Raw genomic sequence first — 18,944 nt, 5'->3', positions numbered from 1 at the left:
GTCTGTGGATTTCGTAAGTAGATTGATTCCCCTCAAGGTGAAAGAAGAGTTGTGGTTTGTGTAATTTACGTGGCCCTGAAATATTATTGTGGTAGTCAAATACGAGCAGTTTTTCAGCAAATGGAGAATGGAACAGAAATATGGATCCTTTCTGTAGTCTTGATTGATGTTGAGCCAAAGCCTGAAAAATTATTCTGCGTTAATACTTGTCCTAGAAAAGCGACGTTTATGTGTTTTGCTGATGCTGTGAGCATTACAGCTTACTGTTTTCGCTGGTGCGGGATGCACTGCAGCCTATATGATTTGTACTGAGGAAATTACCCTCTTGAAGGTAGAGGAAGATTAAATAATTTTGATTATGGGACCGAAGGAAAGCTTGGTTTAATGTAATAAGGATGAAGCAAAACATTTGTCATTTAAACTACAGGCGGATTCGGATCTTTTGTGTGTGTTGTAAGTTCAATATGTTAAGATCAAACTGTTTTACAGAATAGAGGAGACCACAATTTGGCCATTCATGAGAAATGAATCCAGAATAACCACCACAGGCGAAATAACTGATTTGGAAGCGAAAGGTAACTTAAAGAAGGAACGAAATGGGTAAGAAAATGTAATCTAACCTGTAGGATAAAAATTTTTTTTTACCCTTCTCAGAGTCATCTGTGTGATTAATTCTTGTCATAACGTAATTTTAGATGAAATTTTCTTACTGTTTTATGTGTGAATATATGAGTATGATAAATGTATAATTGCGAGTCTCTTATCAGGTGTGTGAACTGGTATAAATGTTTTGATTTGCAAATAACCATTGTTCTTTCTACTTTGTATGTTTAAGGAACGTTTCTCCATGTTTATCATGTGACAAGATGTATGCCGCGAGCGTCAAGAAGAGGACGAATTAGAACAATGTTGTAGTGGTATATACACGGTGTTGAATTAGCACTGAAGTAGCTTGTTGGCTTAACTAGTAGTGGATTGAAGTAAAATTTTGAGTAATGCATGTTTATGGGTAGTTAGTTTGTAGAATAGACAACAGGTGTGCATGTGTGTGTGTGTAAATAACATGTGAACCCTATGCTGTCCTGACCTATACTTGCACAAGGCATAATCCTATTCATTTTAGTGAATTAATAAGTAGCATTTGATTTATTAAAACGTAAGTGAACCACATTAGTGATGTGGATTTAAATATTATATTGTCAGTTCATTTAAATTTAATTTTTATACTGTCAAGTCATTTCACTTTTATTTTTTAATATTGTCAAGTCATTTAACTTTTATTTTTTATATTGTCGATTCATGTAATTTTTTTATTTAAAAAAAATAATAAGTCTCACTTTTGTTCTTAAAAATTGTGAAAGACAATACTAAGCGGTATTATGTATGACATTTGGTAATGACATAAGTATGATGAACAATTTCTGTGAATGCAGTTGAGAACGTGAAAGCGAACCGGCTCAACTCTTACGAGACAGCGGGAGCAGCGAGGAGGAGGGCTAGTTGTAAACTAGCGGGTTTCCCAGCAGGACACGCTGTCAACCGGGCCACTTCGGGAGCGCGGTCGACAACAAAAGAAGGGCACGCGACAAACACTTTCCCTTGCACCTGGAGCTAATGGGGGGCCGCCCCGTGCGACCCTTCCTGGAGGCGATGACCTGAGATGGGCGAGCTGTCCAACGCGCGGAAATCCATCTGCTGGCAACGCACCACACGCACGCGACCGTGACGAGACGGCCGCGGTGAAACGACAGAAGACAGGGGATAAAGGGGCGTGGAGCCCTTTGACAGGTACTGTCCAGAGAAACTTGCAGACGTCAACGACAACTATCAACATTTCTTGGCGGAAGCCCATTGTCACGCGACAATGTCATGGTTCGGTGTTCTCTGGTTGCTAAGGGTGGCACAAAGAAGAGCCACTAAGTGTCATCCTTGCCCAGGAATATCAAATCGGCGAGCCAATTGAGGATAACTCAAGAATGTAACAACACAAGGGGCGTGGAGCCTTTGACACGTGCTGTCCAGACGCCTATCAACATTTCCTGACGGATGCCCACTGTCAAGCGACAGTAAATCTTGGTTCGATGTTTTCTGGTCGCTAAGGGTGACACAAAGAAGAGCCATTAAGTGTCATCCTTGCCCAGGATTATCAAACCGGCGAGCCAATTGAGGATAACTCAAGAATGTAACAACACAAGGGGCGTGGAGCCTTTTGACACATACTGTCCAGAGAAATTGGCAGACGTCAACGACGCCTATCAACATTTCCTGACGGATGCCCACTGTCAAGCGACAGTAAATCATAGTTCAATGTTCTCTGGTAGCTAAGGGTGGCACAAAGAAGAGCCATTAAGTGTCATCCTTGCCCAGGAATATCAACCTGGCGTGTCAAACGAGAATACCCCACGAATTTGACAACACAAACAAGGAACCAAATCGAGATGTACGTGACACGGGCCACCAAGAGAAACTTCATGAGAGGGCAGAGACGGCGGGATTGCACGCAACAGATGGACAAAAAAATCCCTAGTGACAGCTGCGGCGACGAACCCCCCCCCCCCTCCCCTTATATTGTGCCCCGGAACAGTGGAACTACTGAGTGTGTCAGTGAACAGTGATTATACGATTCTTAGTTCAATGCATATACGTGTGTTTCTGTCACAGAAACTTTGACTCGTGTGTTTTGCAGGGGTTCGATTTATTGGTGTTTATTAGACAGACTCTTGTATTTTGCAGGTGTTCTATTTATTGTTTTTTTTAGACTTTGACTCTAGTATTTTGCAGGTGTTTTATTTATTGGTGTTTTTTTTAGACGTTGACTACTGTACTTCCAGAGATGTTTTGTTTATCAATGTTTGTTTTTGTGTGATGTATTAGATTTGTGATATTTTGTTTCGTAAATTCATTGTTGTGGCATTGCTTCGTTTATCAGTCAGATAGCTTTTCATTCTCATTGGACTGTAATCGATTAGCCTTTGCATGGGGCATATTTATAGTGAGGAACCCCATAAGGGTAACAATCACATAATTAATTGTGGTTTCAGTATAACGACACAGTGATCATTGTTTCCTAATTAACTGAAATATAGTAGAGTGATTAAATTAGTGCCACAAAGTTATTTTAATTCTACAAATTATTAGTTTTATAAGATATAGAAGTTTTTTGTGATAACCACTTGGTAAAACATGTTTTTTTCTCTTAACTTTTTTTTGCTTTTACGGATTGTGCAGTGTAATGTTCTGCTTTATAATACTGATGTTATTTTCATGTTTTTTTTAATTGCTGTGGCACCTTTGCTATTTTCATAAATTTTGCTTGTTAATAAACAGTCATACATTTTTTTTCTAATAATTTCCGGGTATGCAGCCGGATCCCGTCGACATTCTGCCACGATATTTCGGCCCAGAGACGTCCGGCCATCATCAGGTGAGTACACAACTACTGAAGAGCCCATATTTTTTTTTTTTTTTTTTTTTTTTTTTTTAATGGACTGGTGGTCCGGGGTGATATGTTACAATACAGCATCACCGGTCTATTGCGGTCTAACTGTGTTGGTGAGGCAGTAATTTTCCACAGGGCAGTGACTGCGTCACTGCAATTCACTTTGGAGGTGTGGCGGTGGGACTTGTAGTCCCGTACCACCCTCTGACGGTGATAGTACTACACGAGTCAGGCAGACAAATTTTGCCGAACATGGGCAGGTGCAGTCGCGGTATTTATGCCGAATCTCGCGCATGTGAAATGTACTGGCATCCTACAGCGCATGCGTCAGGTGTTAACATGCGCAGCATAGCCGAGCTGTACGTGCTGCCCTCGGTGGTGGAAATAAAGATTCATCTAGTCATTGAGTATCGAATGACACTGTCGATTCCGCTGTGATTGTATAATTTTAATAACAGGATTCCAATTTTTATCCAGCTGAAAGCCGTTGTCTCGATTTATAAGATTATTGGCAAGACGTATTTCCACTGATTCCTTGATTACGGAATCCCAAAAACCGGAAACCGGGGATAAAATTTTTCTTACATTGTATTCCATTGAATGTCCCAAAGAAATACAGTGCTCTGCTACTGCCGATTTTGACGGTTGCCGCAGACGGGTGTATCTTTCATGTTCTATACATCGTTCATGGACAGTTCTTGTCGTCTGGCCAATATATGCAGCGCCACATTCACAGGGAATTTTGTAGACGCCTGCCTTCTTCAGTTGTAAATCGTCTTTAACGGATCCAACCAGGGCCCGGTTCTTTGCTGGTGGACGGAAGATAACCTTGATTTTATTTTTCTTCAGTAATCGGCCTATTTTCGACGACACATTCCCGGCGTATGGAAGGAACGCAGTTGATTTAAAGTCATCATCTGCGTCCTCAGTGCGTTGCTTCTTGTTATGATAGTTGCGCATGGCCTTCCTTATTTGGCGAGAAGTGTAGCCATTCTCTTTGAAAACCTTCTCCAAGTGTTCTAATTCTGCGTGGAGGTTTTCATCATCCGATATTATATGCGCTCGATGTATTAAGGTACTGAGAACACCGGCTGTTTGTGCTGGGTGATGGCAGCTTGACGCCTGGAGATACAGATCTGTGTGAGTCGCTTTCCTGTACACAGAATGTCCTAATGACCCATCATTTTTACGGCGTACTAGCACGTCTAGAAATGGTAAAGTGCCCTCTTTTTCAATCTCCATCGTAAATTTGATGTTCTCATGTAATGAGTTTAAGTGATGAAGGAATTTCTCCAGTTCCTGTCTGCCATGAGGCCATACAGCAAAAGTATCATCTACGTACCGCCAGAAGACCGTAGGCTTTAAAACAGCAGACTCAAGTGCTTTCTCCTCAAAGTCCTCCATAAAGAGATTAGCTACCACAGGCGACAAAGGGCTCCCCATGGCGACGCCGTCTGTTTGTTCAAAGAATTCGTCATTGAATAAAAAGTACGTTGAGGAGAGTATATGTTCAAACAAGGCCGTCATTTCTGCACTGAATAAGTTACCAATAAGATGTAATGATTCCATTAAAGGCACTTTGGTAAAAAGTGAGACCACATCAAAGCTGACTAATAAATCCGAGCTGCTAAGCTTAACTTCCTTCAAGCGACTGACAAAATCCTCGGAATTACGTAAATGGTGGCAACACTTACCCACATACGGCTTTAGTAATGAGGCCAGATATTTTGCTGTAGAATAGGTCGCAGCACCAATATTACTCACTATTAATCGTAGTGGGGCACCATCCTTGTGTATCTTCGGAAGACCGTAGAGTCTTGGTGGTACTGCATTGTGTGGTCTCAATCTCTTGATAACTTCTTCAGGTAGAGAACAGTCGTTCAAAAGGGTAGTAGTTTTCCTTGATATTCGGCTTGTTGGGTCCTTTTCAATTCTACGGTACGTAGAATCATTTAGCTGACAATATATCTTCTCGTTGTAGGCTTCTCTTGTCAGAAGAACTGTGGCGTTACCCTTATCCGCAGGCAGTACGACTGTGCTAGTATCTTCTCTCAGGCTGCGGAGAGCAGCTCTTTCAGCTGGCGAGATGTTACTCCGTTGTGGCGCACATTTCAACAACGTTCGGCAAGATTCACGTCGAATTTCGTCTGCAGAATCCACAGGGAGACGTCTAATGGCTTCCTCAATGGAACCGATGAAATCCGTTAAAGGCAGTGAGGCAGGTGTAGGAGCGAAGTTTAAACCTTTCGCAAGCACTGACATCGTCGCATCGTCAAAAGATTTCTCCGTGAGGTTCACCACGGATCGTCCAGAGATAGCTTCTTGCGGTTTTCGTGTTACGAGTTGGCTAAACTTCGCATTTTGTCTGTTCGTAATGTCCCTGTGAGCCCAGTCTGCCTTGGCCCAGGATACGCCGTCAATCCAGTCCCAACTAAGGGAAGAACATCTTGCTGAAATCTTCAGATGTAAATAATATAAATTCCTTGCGACAGCGTCTAACTCACGACGCGTAAAACGGATTCGTTCTCTTACTAAAGCCAGACTCGCCTTGCGTTTTATATTGTTGGCGGCCACACTATTAATAAAATGAACAACTCTGGCGAAAGTTGGAATCAAGTTACTGTCTCAACATTTCAGTAAAAAATTTAGTGAACACAGCAACCTGGCTCTTTTCTCACGTAATTTATCCAATACGTGGATATCCTGAACCATCTCCTCCCCGTAAAGGTATTTGATGTGACTTCTGAAATTTTCCCGGCGTATTTCTTCTTCTAATAATTTCCGGGTATGCAGCCGGATCCCGTCGACATTCTGCCACGATATTTCGGCCCAGAGACGTCCGGCCATCATCAGGTGAGTACACAACTACTGAAGAGCCCATTTTTTTTTTTTACCAAAGTGCCTTTAATGGAATCATTACATCTTATTGGTAACTTATTCAGTGCAGAAATGACGGCCTTGTTTGAACATATACTCTCCTCAACGTACTTTTTATTCAATGACGAATTCTTTGAACAAACAGACGGCGTCGCCATGGGGAGCCCTTTGTCGCCTGTGGTAGCTAATCTCTTTATGGAGGACTTTGAGGAGAAAGCACTTGAGTCTGCTGTTTTAAAGCCTACGGTCTTCTGGCGGTACGTAGATGATACTTTTGCTGTATGGCCTCATGGCAGACAGGAACTGGAGAAATTCCTTCATCACTTAAACTCATTACATGAGAACATCAAATTTACGATGGAGATTGAAAAAGAGGGCACTTTACCATTTCTAGACGTGCTAGTACGCCGTAAAAATGATGGGTCATTAGGACATTCTGTGTACAGGAAAGCGACTCACACAGATCTGTATCTCCAGGCGTCAAGCTGCCATCACCCAGCACAAACAGCCGGTGTTCTCAGTACCTTAATACATCGAGCGCATATAATATCGGATGATGAAAACCTCCACGCAGAATTAGAACACTTGGAGAAGGTTTTCAAAGAGAATGGCTACACTTCTCGCCAAATAAGGAAGGCCATGCGCAACTATCATAACAAGAAGCAACGCACTGAGGACGCAGATGATGACTTTAAATCAACTGCGTTCCTTCCATACGCCGGGAATGTGTCGTCGAAAATAGGCCGATTACTGAAGAAAAATAAAATCAAGGTTATCTTCCGTCCACCAGCAAAGAACCGGGCCCTGGTTGGATCCGTTAAAGACGATTTACAACTGAAGAAGGCAGGCGTCTACAAAATTCCCTGTGAATGTGGCGCTGCATATATTGGCCAGACGACAAGAACTGTCCATGAACGATGTATAGAACATGAAAGATACACCCGTCTGCGGCAACCGTCAAAATCGGCAGTAGCAGAGCACTGTATTTCTTTGGGACATTCAATGGAATACAATGTAAGAAAAATTTTATCCCCGGTTTCCGGTTTTTGGGATTCCGTAATCAAGGAATCAGTGGAAATACGTCTTGCCAATAATCTTATAAATCGAGACAACGGCTTTCAGCTGGATAAAAATTGGAATCCTGTTATTAAAATTATACAATCACAGCGGAATCGACAGTGTCATTCGATACTCAATGACTAGATGAATCTTTATTTCCACCACCGAGGGCAGCACGTACAGCTCGGCTATGCTGCGCATGTTAACACCTGACGCATGCGCTGTAGGATGCCAGTACATTTCACATGCGCGAGATTCGGCATAAATACCGCGACTGCACCTGCCCATGTTCGGCAAAATTTGTCTGCCTGACTCGTGTAGTACTATCACCGTCAGAGGGTGGTACGGGACTACAAGTCCCACCGCCACACCTCCAAAGTGAATTGCAGTGACGCAGTCACTGCCCTGTGGAAAATTACTGCCTCACCAACACAGTTAGACCGCAATAGACCGGTGATGCTGTATTGTAACATATCACCCCGGACCACCAGTCCATTAAAAAAAAAAAAAAAAAAAAAAAAAAAAATATGGGCTCTTCAGTAGTTGTGTACTCACCTGATGATGGCCGGACGTCTCTGGGCCGAAATATCGTGGCAGAATGTCGACGGGATCCGGCTGCATACCCGGAAATTATTAGAAGAAGAAATACGCCGGGAAAATTTCAGAAGTCACAGTCATACATTTTCCTGTGATCAGTCGGTTCTTGCAATGAGCAAATACTGGTGAACTCCATAAGGGTAACAACCAGAAATTGTTTTCATATTAATGACACAGGAACAATTGTTTTTACTTGCTGACCGAATTAGGTCTACACTATCTTTTAAATAGGTGTCACAGATTGTGTTCTTTTTCTGTTTGAAATTGGTAGATTTTAAAGATTTGTTGAAATTATTGTGTTTTAGCAAGTAGCTGGTGACCTTTTGCCCTTTCTTTACACTTTTGGTTTAAGTAGGGTGTGAGAAGCCTGCTTGGAAATGTCATAGCATGGCCAGAAAATTCCCTGCACAGCCTTTTCCTGGAGCGTTGGGGTTATGAAAGGTCTCTGTTGGATTCCTTTCATGTTAATTTCTTAAATCTGTTGTCACTTACGGCATAAATTCCTCTTCTAAATTTACTGTGGCGTTTCTGACTATCTGGGAGGAGACTGAGTAGTGGAACGTGTTACTTTTACACATAAACAAGAACGATCTGTCACACTACTACACTTTAAAACACAGTTTATATGTAATTCATGTCACGCAGTCTCATACGGAACCTACGTCCGCTTTCTTTTATATACTGTATATGATAAGATACTGTCAACCCCCTTCCCTTCTGTGTGAGAGGATGAATGAGCAAATGTATTTCTAGTTGCATGCCTCAGGGTAGCAGACAAGCCTGTCTGCTAGAGAACAGTAGGACCAACGTCGGAACAGGTAGCTACGCTTTCTAAAAGCAAAGAGGTTTCTATCCTTAGTATGGTCCTGTCTGTCCTTTGTCATGTTGGTATAGGAAGCTGCCTCTCTGGCCACTTCCGTTTGTATTGGTGAGCCACCCTCAGAAAGGGACCAGGTCAGTCTGCCCGCGGCGAGCGTCTGGAGTGGTAAGATCTCCGGCTAAGCGCGTGTCCGCTAAGTCCGTAGGACAATGGATTTCTTAAGTTCAGCCTAACTGAAAATTTAATCACCTTTCTTTCAGGTTTAGCTCTAAAATATCTAATGTTATCTTAAACTGTAACGCAGTGTATTTCGCGTGTGAAGTAGTTCAGAATATCTTCCGGTAGTTGCTTTGTCAGTACTTTGTGAGTAAAGTGGAACCACGTGTTGATCAGTAACTCTAACTAAGATCATCAATCTTAAATGCGAATGCTTGTGTGATTATAACGTCTCGTCTTGGCAATATTTTTCAATATAGCAGCTTTTCTTTATGTTCAGCCCACGGCGGCGTACTTTGTGAGACCAGTACCACGTGCTTATACAATTGTTTGACCCATCAGGTTAATAGTAAGACGATAGTAACCAGTTCGAGGTTTTTCTTTTGTAAATTGCTTTTCGATCTAATTTGTTTTAATTATCAAAATTATTGTGGAGTTACAGTCTTTGTGTAAACCAAGTTGACCACGTGAAGCGTGTTGTGTATTCATCAAAGTAGCCCTCAGCTATTCTTTTCGGGAAGATTTCACACAGAGTTAGTATGAATGTAGTATACCAGTGTGTGGTAATTACATGACGGACAGGATTGTGCTACGAACGTAACTTCTTTGGGTGAAAATTGTATCGGTTGGTTGTGGTTAATTTCCTCTTGCATATGTTTCAACGTTCTTTGTGTGTTATTTTATGAATGCAGTGTTGTATGTAGTCTCCCAATCTTGGCTCCCTATTTGATGTGTTCTGTAAGATTACAAACTCACATTTTCACAGTCCTAAATAAGGCACCAGCTTAGTTATGACTCACGTTTAATGTGCTGAAATTTCAATGATCAATGGTAAAATAAATTTCCAAATATAAACTGATTTATTTCTTTTTATTTAAATTCTCTTTTATATATATATATCACCGGTTGTCGTATGACTATTAAAAGATTATAATTAATGTTAGTCTGGTTGGTAATTCGCTAAGCTAGACTGGATACCTGGTGAAACAGTTGCGCAGTAATGCAAGGTTAACTCCCCCAGACAGCTCACAGTTTTTAAACCGCTTTTATTGTCTATCAGCACTGCTATCAGAACAAATTAAAGCAACAACATTACACAGGTGCAATTAGCATGCGTAGTTTTGTTACTCATCATCAAACAATAAACCATGCAATAAGAGTGATTTATGCATGTCACTTCTATTATTGTTGCATGTATCAGATAAATACGAGAAATGCATTGTATTTCTAAATAATTTAGGCACTGCAACAGCGTATTTATCCGCCAACACCGGGCTTGGGACATTAAATTAAAATGTCTCGCCTATACGGGGATATACATAGGAATGTATTTGTGCAGGTTGTAGACACGTGGTTGACGCCATATGGAAGTTTGGGTCTGGCCGGGAGTCGTGCTGGGATAGCATAATGGTAGGGCGACCCCTCGCGGTAAGCGGGAAATCCGGGTTTGAATCCTTGTGAGGGACAAATTTTCACTGTCTTCATACAATTCTACAGCTGATGGTTGTCCATATTAAGAACACTTGACAAAAGGAATTGTTATGTTAATTGATATTTAAAGCAATAGCATATGGAGTTAAGGGAACCTATATACATTTTAAGCAGTCTGATTCTCAATTGTTCACGTGTGGGACAGATCAAATAGGTCAGTTAAAGCAATACTTTTGAGCTCCATTGTAACAAAATCAGTGATCAGTATTGTTTTTCGGGATGATACGGTAGGAATTAGAAAAGAAATAAAACATTGCAGATTGCAGTAACATTTATTATACAGGAATTTAACACCCTGTATCTGATAGTTAATACATGAAACGTGAGCAAGGTGCAAGTAACAAGACGATTATGTAAAGAGTAATACCATTAATTCTAAATCAATGGCGTGACAAACACATCATGCTAGTAGTAAGGGCAAACACGTTCCAAACGCACAAGGGGAGACTGAGATATACGAGTCTGTTGGAATTCTTAATCACGCGACATTTATCGGAGAAATGACTTGTTATAGAATTACTGGGGTATAGAAACACATGAAACACACACAACAGCCGTCCTGATCCAACTTAAATCGAAATAGCCCAGCGGTGAATCTGATTTTAACCCCCCCCCCCCTCTCTCCGAGTCAAAACAAGCACCCCAACGTTAATCAGTGAACCCCATAATTTGGACTAGAATGACAAACTTAGTCCCTCTAGTAGCTTTCATGGAGGAGAAAGAGCTGCAGTGGAAATAATCATTCAGTATAAATGGTATCTAACTTCTTCAACACCACACGTAATGTATCACAGCAAGAAGGTAACACGAAACTTTTTCAGTGACATCTGCAACTGTGTCAAAATAGTAAGCATACCGCTGCCGTAACATTTTAATCAATAAAGGAACACTATGTAAGCCCTTGCCCGGACTGTAACATATCTAACCAACCTACAAACTTGCGATTCAGTGCAAAAGTGCATCTGCAAATTGAATAATTAAATCGACAATTCATAGAAAAATGGCAAGTAAAACACAAATACGTAGCATTTGAAGGAGAGAAAGGAGCACTATGAAACGCCTTCTTCTGCCTGTTGCATAGCTAACTAGCCCACGACCATTGGTTCGATGCACAAAGAAAGCATCATGAAATCGAACAATTACATAAGCAGTTTACATCAAAATAAGAAGCACAACTCATATGTAGCATTTTAAGAACAAAAAGAAACCTTATTATAGCACTTACGCGGTGTGTAGCATATCTAATTGACTTAACACCAATTAGTTCCCTATACAAAGAAAGTATTGAAAAATCTAATAGTTAAATCAGCAATTTATACGAAAACAAAAAACAAAACACTTTCTGGAAAGTACGAGAGAAAAAGAAATCCCATGAAAGCATTTAGACAACACCTGAGATACCCGCACATGTACCAGCATATAATGGATCAGACCAAATACACCTGTACAGTTAGTGTGAATACACGTCTGCCTCCTTTTGCTCCTACAAAACGAGTGCCTAATTGCCATCCTTGGCTGAATGATGTCTCCAAAAGTTCTCTGCCCAACGACTTTCATGTGGAAAAACATAACCGAAGATGTGCCACTCATATTCTTGAAACTACTAGCAGCATTACTGAAGATAGCTAAGAGAGGATACTAGTAATGAATACCATGTTGATAGGGAAAAAATGAGGAATCACGTATTCAAGTCCACAAAATACCTTTTATTTCTTTTACGATGTAAGTTTCTTTTGTCTTTATCGTACGTGCAAAATTAAGCTGGATCGAGATATTTATCTTGTCACCACAGTGGTAGGCGACGCGCTATACTGGCATCACTTTCATAATTTTCAAATGGAATTACAATAATTTCATCCGCAACTATCGCCAACCGAAAATTGAGAAGTTCAGCTATGCACAAGTCTCCAAAATCCGATGAGTGGTTTCGGAGACACTACATTATTTGCTAGCTATATTTAGAGTTTCTATTACAAATACCTAGGCTGCTGCTGCTGGTGTTAGTTTCATAACAAATTTCTGGTTTGATAACATGAAATTAATGTGAAATAGCCGACATATTGGTCGTATTAACGTGTGTGGTATACACTAAGTATCTTAAACCGCTGATGATGAGACTGACACAACAGAGGAAATTATGGAGGACCAGAGCGAGGTATATAATAAAATGGCTGTAGTTAGGTCATTAAAATGGAACACTACTGCTGCAGTAAAGGGTGGATAAAATAAGCAGCCATGGAGTTTTCAGAGGTCTCATCACGGCACACTCATTTACTTAACACCAAAGCCAATGCAGTTTGAGGGAGACCTATACACTTTTTCTTCTGAGTACCTTCCCATATCCTCCATAGCAAATGAATGTCGTTTTGCGGCCACTCTGTTCAAGCAGTTTTATTTCTAGAACAACATAGGGATAATACTAGAATAAAACAGAAGAAATATCAAGACAATAACGTCTGAAGCCAGACGATATTTATTTTTACGGTATCGATACATGTTTCAGTACTTTGTGTAACAATCTTGGCAGCTGACATTGCTTACTACCAGAATAATTTTGAAACTATAACAATTTCCGCATTTTTTTATAAAATCAGACCGAACAACTTTTCTGCAGACTTTAAATACAGATTTAAGGGAACTTGGAAACAGTGTTATTATTTTGTAAAAAATATTGGTAGACTTTATTGAACAACTAAAAGTGTAACCGCTAAATTACAGAAGTTATACAGCAAATATTCGTAGATAGATTTTTAACTGAAGAGAACTTTTTTCTAGAAAATGCATTGGTAGATATACGTATCTTTCATTAAGCGAAACTTTCATAAAGCTACTCTCTGTACACACGGAAGCTAATCACAGCAGCACCTACAAGAACATGGAATTTTTGAAATCCACTGTAGTGTTTAAAATGGCTTCTGCTAGCTGCTAAATAAAGAAGGAAAAACTTGTATCGAGTCAGTGGTCTATAGAACAGAACGCTTTGTCATCTAATTATTTGTGATCTAGTAGCAGATGGCGGGACTTGCTGGACCGGCGCAGCGGTCGACCGCTGACGAGGCCTGTCACAGCATCACACTTTATTGCAAGTACGCATCCAAACAGAACCGACATACCGTAAAATTTTTAAACAGCTCCTCTTTTATTTGAAACACTGACTATTGATGAAACAGCACTGTCGCTCACCAAACAGATATTGCCAATATTCGCATCAAACAGTCGAAATACGTTACAAAACGCATTCACCTCCTACGTCGTGTGCCAATATTTCTCTAGTTTACTGGAAAGCTTCTCACTTCAGTACTATGACAGGCTGCGTTCTCCTTCAATCGCCCGCACGCAAAGACACGCCTCCATAACTTCTTAACTAAATTCGGGAAAAAAATCTTTGTGGAGAAGTAGATACGGGAAGAACTTGAAAGAACATCTGGATAGTTTGCTCATTAAGAATATTGCCTGGGAATGGCACGGGCTCAGGTACGAGTCCCTGAGCAGCACACATGTGATCTGTCAGTAAGTATCAGTTTTATTTAATATGCAGCTACTCTTTAAATTCTATTCTGAACTGGCATCATTCATTCTAACGTGGCTTGAACCCAGTCATTATTCAAATGACTCTAAAATTTCATTTTACTATAGCCACAGCTCTAATTAGGTTGAAATAACTTTTTACTCGTTCATACATTTTCTCTTAGAGCTGTGTTTTCCGGTTAGTCCATTATCGTTTCATATCTGTCGAGTAAATTTATTTCCATTGCCCCGTTAAGGTATGTTATTTGCTGCTTCTTCTTCCTCTTGTTAATCGTGTGTTTGTGTGACTTTCCTGTTGGCATCTTGGTCCTGTAGAGTTGGTGATCCTAATTTGTTAAAATATTTTTCTCGCAGATCTAGTAATCTCGTATATCAAGAGTGTATGACTCTGGTGAAATAGCCAATTCTTTCCTTGTGCCCTACGAGTTTGATTTAGCACACACGCATTTTAATCGCGATTTTGCTGTAGATTTTTGCGATAGGTTTTGGGAGACGTAATTCGTCTTTCATACTTGGTCGTAGAATGACTGTACTATCCCCAATAAGCCATACCTATAAAGACACTGCAGTGTTCAACACGACCTTCGAGTTCTGGACAAATTTACTTTCTGATTTTTCTAATATTTTTACTAGTATTTGCTATTTTATTTGATTTTTGTTAAAGAGTAAGTATATCTGAGGCATAATGTGTTTCTAGTTTGATCACTGTTGTATGAAGTCAGGTTTTACAGTTCAATGAAAAAGGCATTTACAAATGTATTTCTTGTTAAGTCAGAAATGACTTCAATTTCCTGAAACCTGGATTATATGGATTTCTATTGTTGCAGTTTTCAGTAACTTATTCACCTAGCTTTTTAAATTATTTAACATGGAATACTTTGTAATGGCCAGTTTTGAACTCACACAGAGCTGGTTTTCTTTGTTTTATTATCAGGTCAATTTTGCTACTCAAGCTATTTTTGTACCCTGGTGGCGTATTTGGTAGTTATTGTCGCATCATCTGTAAAACGTGGAAGATCCAATTCTACACGTTTCAGTTGTCCTGTTTGGTATACTGTTGCTCCTGCGTTTCTCCATTCTCTTGCTACTTTTTCAAGGCTGTAGTCCAATAGCGAAGGGGACAGCGAACCTCTGTTGTATCATGAAACTCCAACAGGAACACACACTGACAAAATTAGCAGCTAATTAACAGTAGTCCACAAAAGATATCTGATATGAGCACACAAAACCTATCTGGATTGTAGGGAAACCATATATTTCAGTAGCAAGAGGCAACTAAGTATTAGAAACCATACATTTCAGATGTGTTGCTAGTCTGAAACAAGTTTGCTTGCGAAAACTACTGGAACTAACAGCGCGAGCAGGGCCATGGCCACTAACATAGCTGCTGGATGTTCGCGTGCAGCCCGCATCTCGTGGTCGTGCGGTAGCGTTCTAGCTTCCCACTCCCGGGTTCCCGGGTTCGATTCCCGGCGGGGTCAGGGATTTTCTCTGCCTCGTGATGGCTGGGTGTTGTGTGCTGTCCTTAGGTTAGTTAGGTTTAGGTAGTTCTAAGTTCTAGGGGACTTATGACCACAGCAGTTGAGTCCCATAGTGCTCAGAGCCATGTGAACCATTTTTTTGTTCGCGTGCACTGCAAGCTCTCTGCAACATTTTTTTTTTTTTTGTTAAATAGTCAAAGGGTGAGAAGTTATTTTACATTTGCACATACATATATTTCAATACTTCGTAAAGATACTGTACGATGAGTGGCCGAGAGTACTTCTTAACAGTATTAGAGATTTTCTGTCCTATTCCATTTCCATACGAAGTTAGGGAGAGATGACCGTATATACGCCTCAATAATCGGCTGCTACCTTTTGTCTTATTCGCTTGATCACACCGCGATATACGCGGTTGTGGCAGCAGAATTGTTGCCCAGGCGTCCTCGAATATCGGTTCTCTAAATTTATTGGACAGTCTTTCACAAGAACAATGTCGCCTTTCTTCCGAATATGGCTGTACAATTCGTCTGAGGGCCTCTATCATACAAACGTGCCGCCTGTACCGAGTACTTTCGATTCCAGAATTGTGTCTGCAAATTCATTTGATGTCAGTTATGTCTAGTTGATAAGGACTCTAAACACTAGAGCAGTAGTCCAGAATTGGTGAAAGTAGTGTATTGAGTGATATATCCTTTACAGATGCACTCCAGTTTTCCAGAACGCCTCAAAAAACTTAAGTTTTAAATGTGCCTGCGTCTTCTACTGGTTTTACGTATTAATATCGCTTCTTAGTGCTACCTCCCACGTATTTAAACGGTGAGCAGCTACATAGATTTACTACCAGTGAGAGTATAAGCAGTTGGAAGAAGACTTGTAGAATGCACAGTAACACTGGTACTGTCTATAGTTAATGGCCTCTTACGGTTGCATGCGTTTTTAAAGTAGACCAGACGGGCCATTTTATATCTTTTTATGTATCGACAGTTCAAATTTTGCGGCTGATACATCACTGAAGACGTTTCTGTACGTTCACTTGCGTTGTAAGATGTTTGGCAATAGCAGCGTTAAGGGTCGATAAACCGCGATGTAAGCCTAGCATAGACACAATGAGCTGTATGTAGTTCAGGTGTCATAGGATTCCGGTTAGGGATTGGAAAAACCAAATACCTAAAATCGATATCGATATTTTAGTTGTGAATAACAAGTGTTCATAGGTATTTTTTCGGTCTCGGTTGTAACACAGTTTCTTAAGTTTTTACTTATAACAGAGTAAAAAAAAAACCGGCATATCAATCTGTCTTAGTGACAGTGTTAAAATTTTTGGTTTTTAAGTAAAACTTTTTTTAAAAACGATTGGGTTATTACAGAAGGTGGGAAGAACATTGAGCACTATTTTAAGTTACAATGCTGACAGTTAGAAATTTGAAACAAACACATGACATAAGAATCAGTACAGCATTACTGTACCTGCTGCCCCGTGGTGTAGCCCATTTGGCGGTACGCCTTCAAGTGGAGTATGAAACACTTGCTCGCACCCTGCCTATACTTTTTCGCAGTCGTCTTCGGACATCTATTGTATTGCAGAATGGCACCTCCCTAGTTCGGTAGTAGTTTACAATGGGCGCCATTTACTTTAAAAGATGGAAAATGGGAGGAAGTACAACCTTGCGACATTATATAAAGGAGAAAACATCGACATGTTCATATGGAGAGAAGGTAAATTTGATGTTACACCTACAATATTTATTGACACACTATAAACTTGGGATGATAACTGATCTTTTAATTTTGAGGTGTCTTCAGGGTGAAAAATTGCTATAATCTACAAGTGACGATGCAGGGCAGTCAGCAACGTGTGACCCTTTAAGTCGCGATGTCGGTGCGCCTGTTTCCTTCACCTTCACCGCGTTTGCTGGGGAAAGTGACATCGATTTCTGCCACAGGCTCAACCACCTATCGATCGAGATCTCCTACTCTTTCATCGTCATTAGAATTGTTCAGTCTTTATTCGAAGTCTATGTTCAGTCTATTACTGGAAATAACAGCAACAAAAAACCGAAAACTGGTTATTACAGAAACCGATTATTTTTAGCGGTTTTAACTGACAGGTTAAATTAGAGATGCGAAAAACCGGTATAACGGAAAACGGGTTGTTCGAGCGATAACTGCCATCCCTAATCCAAGACTTCGACTGAGAGGCAGTGGCGCTGCGTGTGGCGACGCTGTCAGCTCAGGTCAGCTCAGACGGCTGCGCTCTCAGGCTAGTGAGATCAGAAAATAACATATAACACGATAAGTTCAATACGTGTGTTCAATACTGTAAAAAATATAAGATCAGTCTAGCAGTGGCTTATCCATATAGTGCAGGGCCAGCTACCACTGGGTGATCCTAACGCTTCGTTTTTATTGACGTTTGCTGTCCCCTATAGTCACTTTACTCGATATAACAATCGTCATAATTGTAGGTATCACTGTGTTTGACTATGTTTTTAGTAAGTGTGCTTTTCTACTCAACTCTTTACGCTCCCATCACACTGTGACGAGTAGCTCCACAGCATAAAAGCTCGGAGAAAAGTGGGGGGATGGGGGAGCGAGGGCGTGAGAGGAATGATAGGATTTCCTCCCCATCAATGATTTTATCCCAAGAATTCGCCTCCTACCAATAAAATATCCCAGGGGTGTTTCATTATAGCTAGACAAAGAGCATAATATGCACTACTAAAATATCTCCATTTCAAGAATAATCTTGCTTTAGCTAGCCAAGCATTGAACTTTACGAATGTCAATTGAATTTTTAAAATATCAGCAACAATGGATTGGAAGTATTGAATCCGCTCTAGTAATGTGAGACAGAGTGGCAGATGAGAATATACTCTTGGCGCCTCCGCACTGAGCAGCGGTAGAAATGGTAGATAACTGTTATCGGTCTAACTGTTTAAACGGAGGGGCGAATACTCAAAACGAACGTAATGAAACATACAAGAAATGAAGAAGGGTATTAATTACTCAGTTCTTTAAAGATGACATTGTTAATCGAAGGACTAATATGCCATTAGTAGATTCCGTGATATCACAAAATCCGGCAAGTGATAATATGCGGGAAAACGGAAATAAAATACCGGTACCTAGAAATGATGAAGCTATCTCGGAATCGAAGTATTTACCTTTTAATGAACATAGATATAAAGTTTTAATCCACGACAGAGGTGAATCTACATCTTCAAATAGTGATAGTGTGATAGGAAATAACTTTTCAACGTCACGGCAGAAAAATCGACGATTGTTAATTTTTAATACTACTAATGAAAACGACGGACCAGTGATGACGCGTAGTGGTTCAAATGGTTCAAATGGCTCTGAGCACTATGGGACTTAACATCTATGGTCATCAGTCCCCTAGAACTTAGAACTACTTAAACCTAACTAACCTAAG

Source organism: Schistocerca serialis, chromosome 3, assembly GCF_023864345.2.
Source record: "Schistocerca serialis cubense isolate TAMUIC-IGC-003099 chromosome 3, iqSchSeri2.2, whole genome shotgun sequence".
Lineage (NCBI taxonomy): Eukaryota > Metazoa > Arthropoda > Insecta > Orthoptera > Acrididae > Schistocerca > Schistocerca serialis.
The sequence above is the reverse complement of the archived record's forward strand: the minus strand, read 5'-3'. Positions refer to the sequence as shown.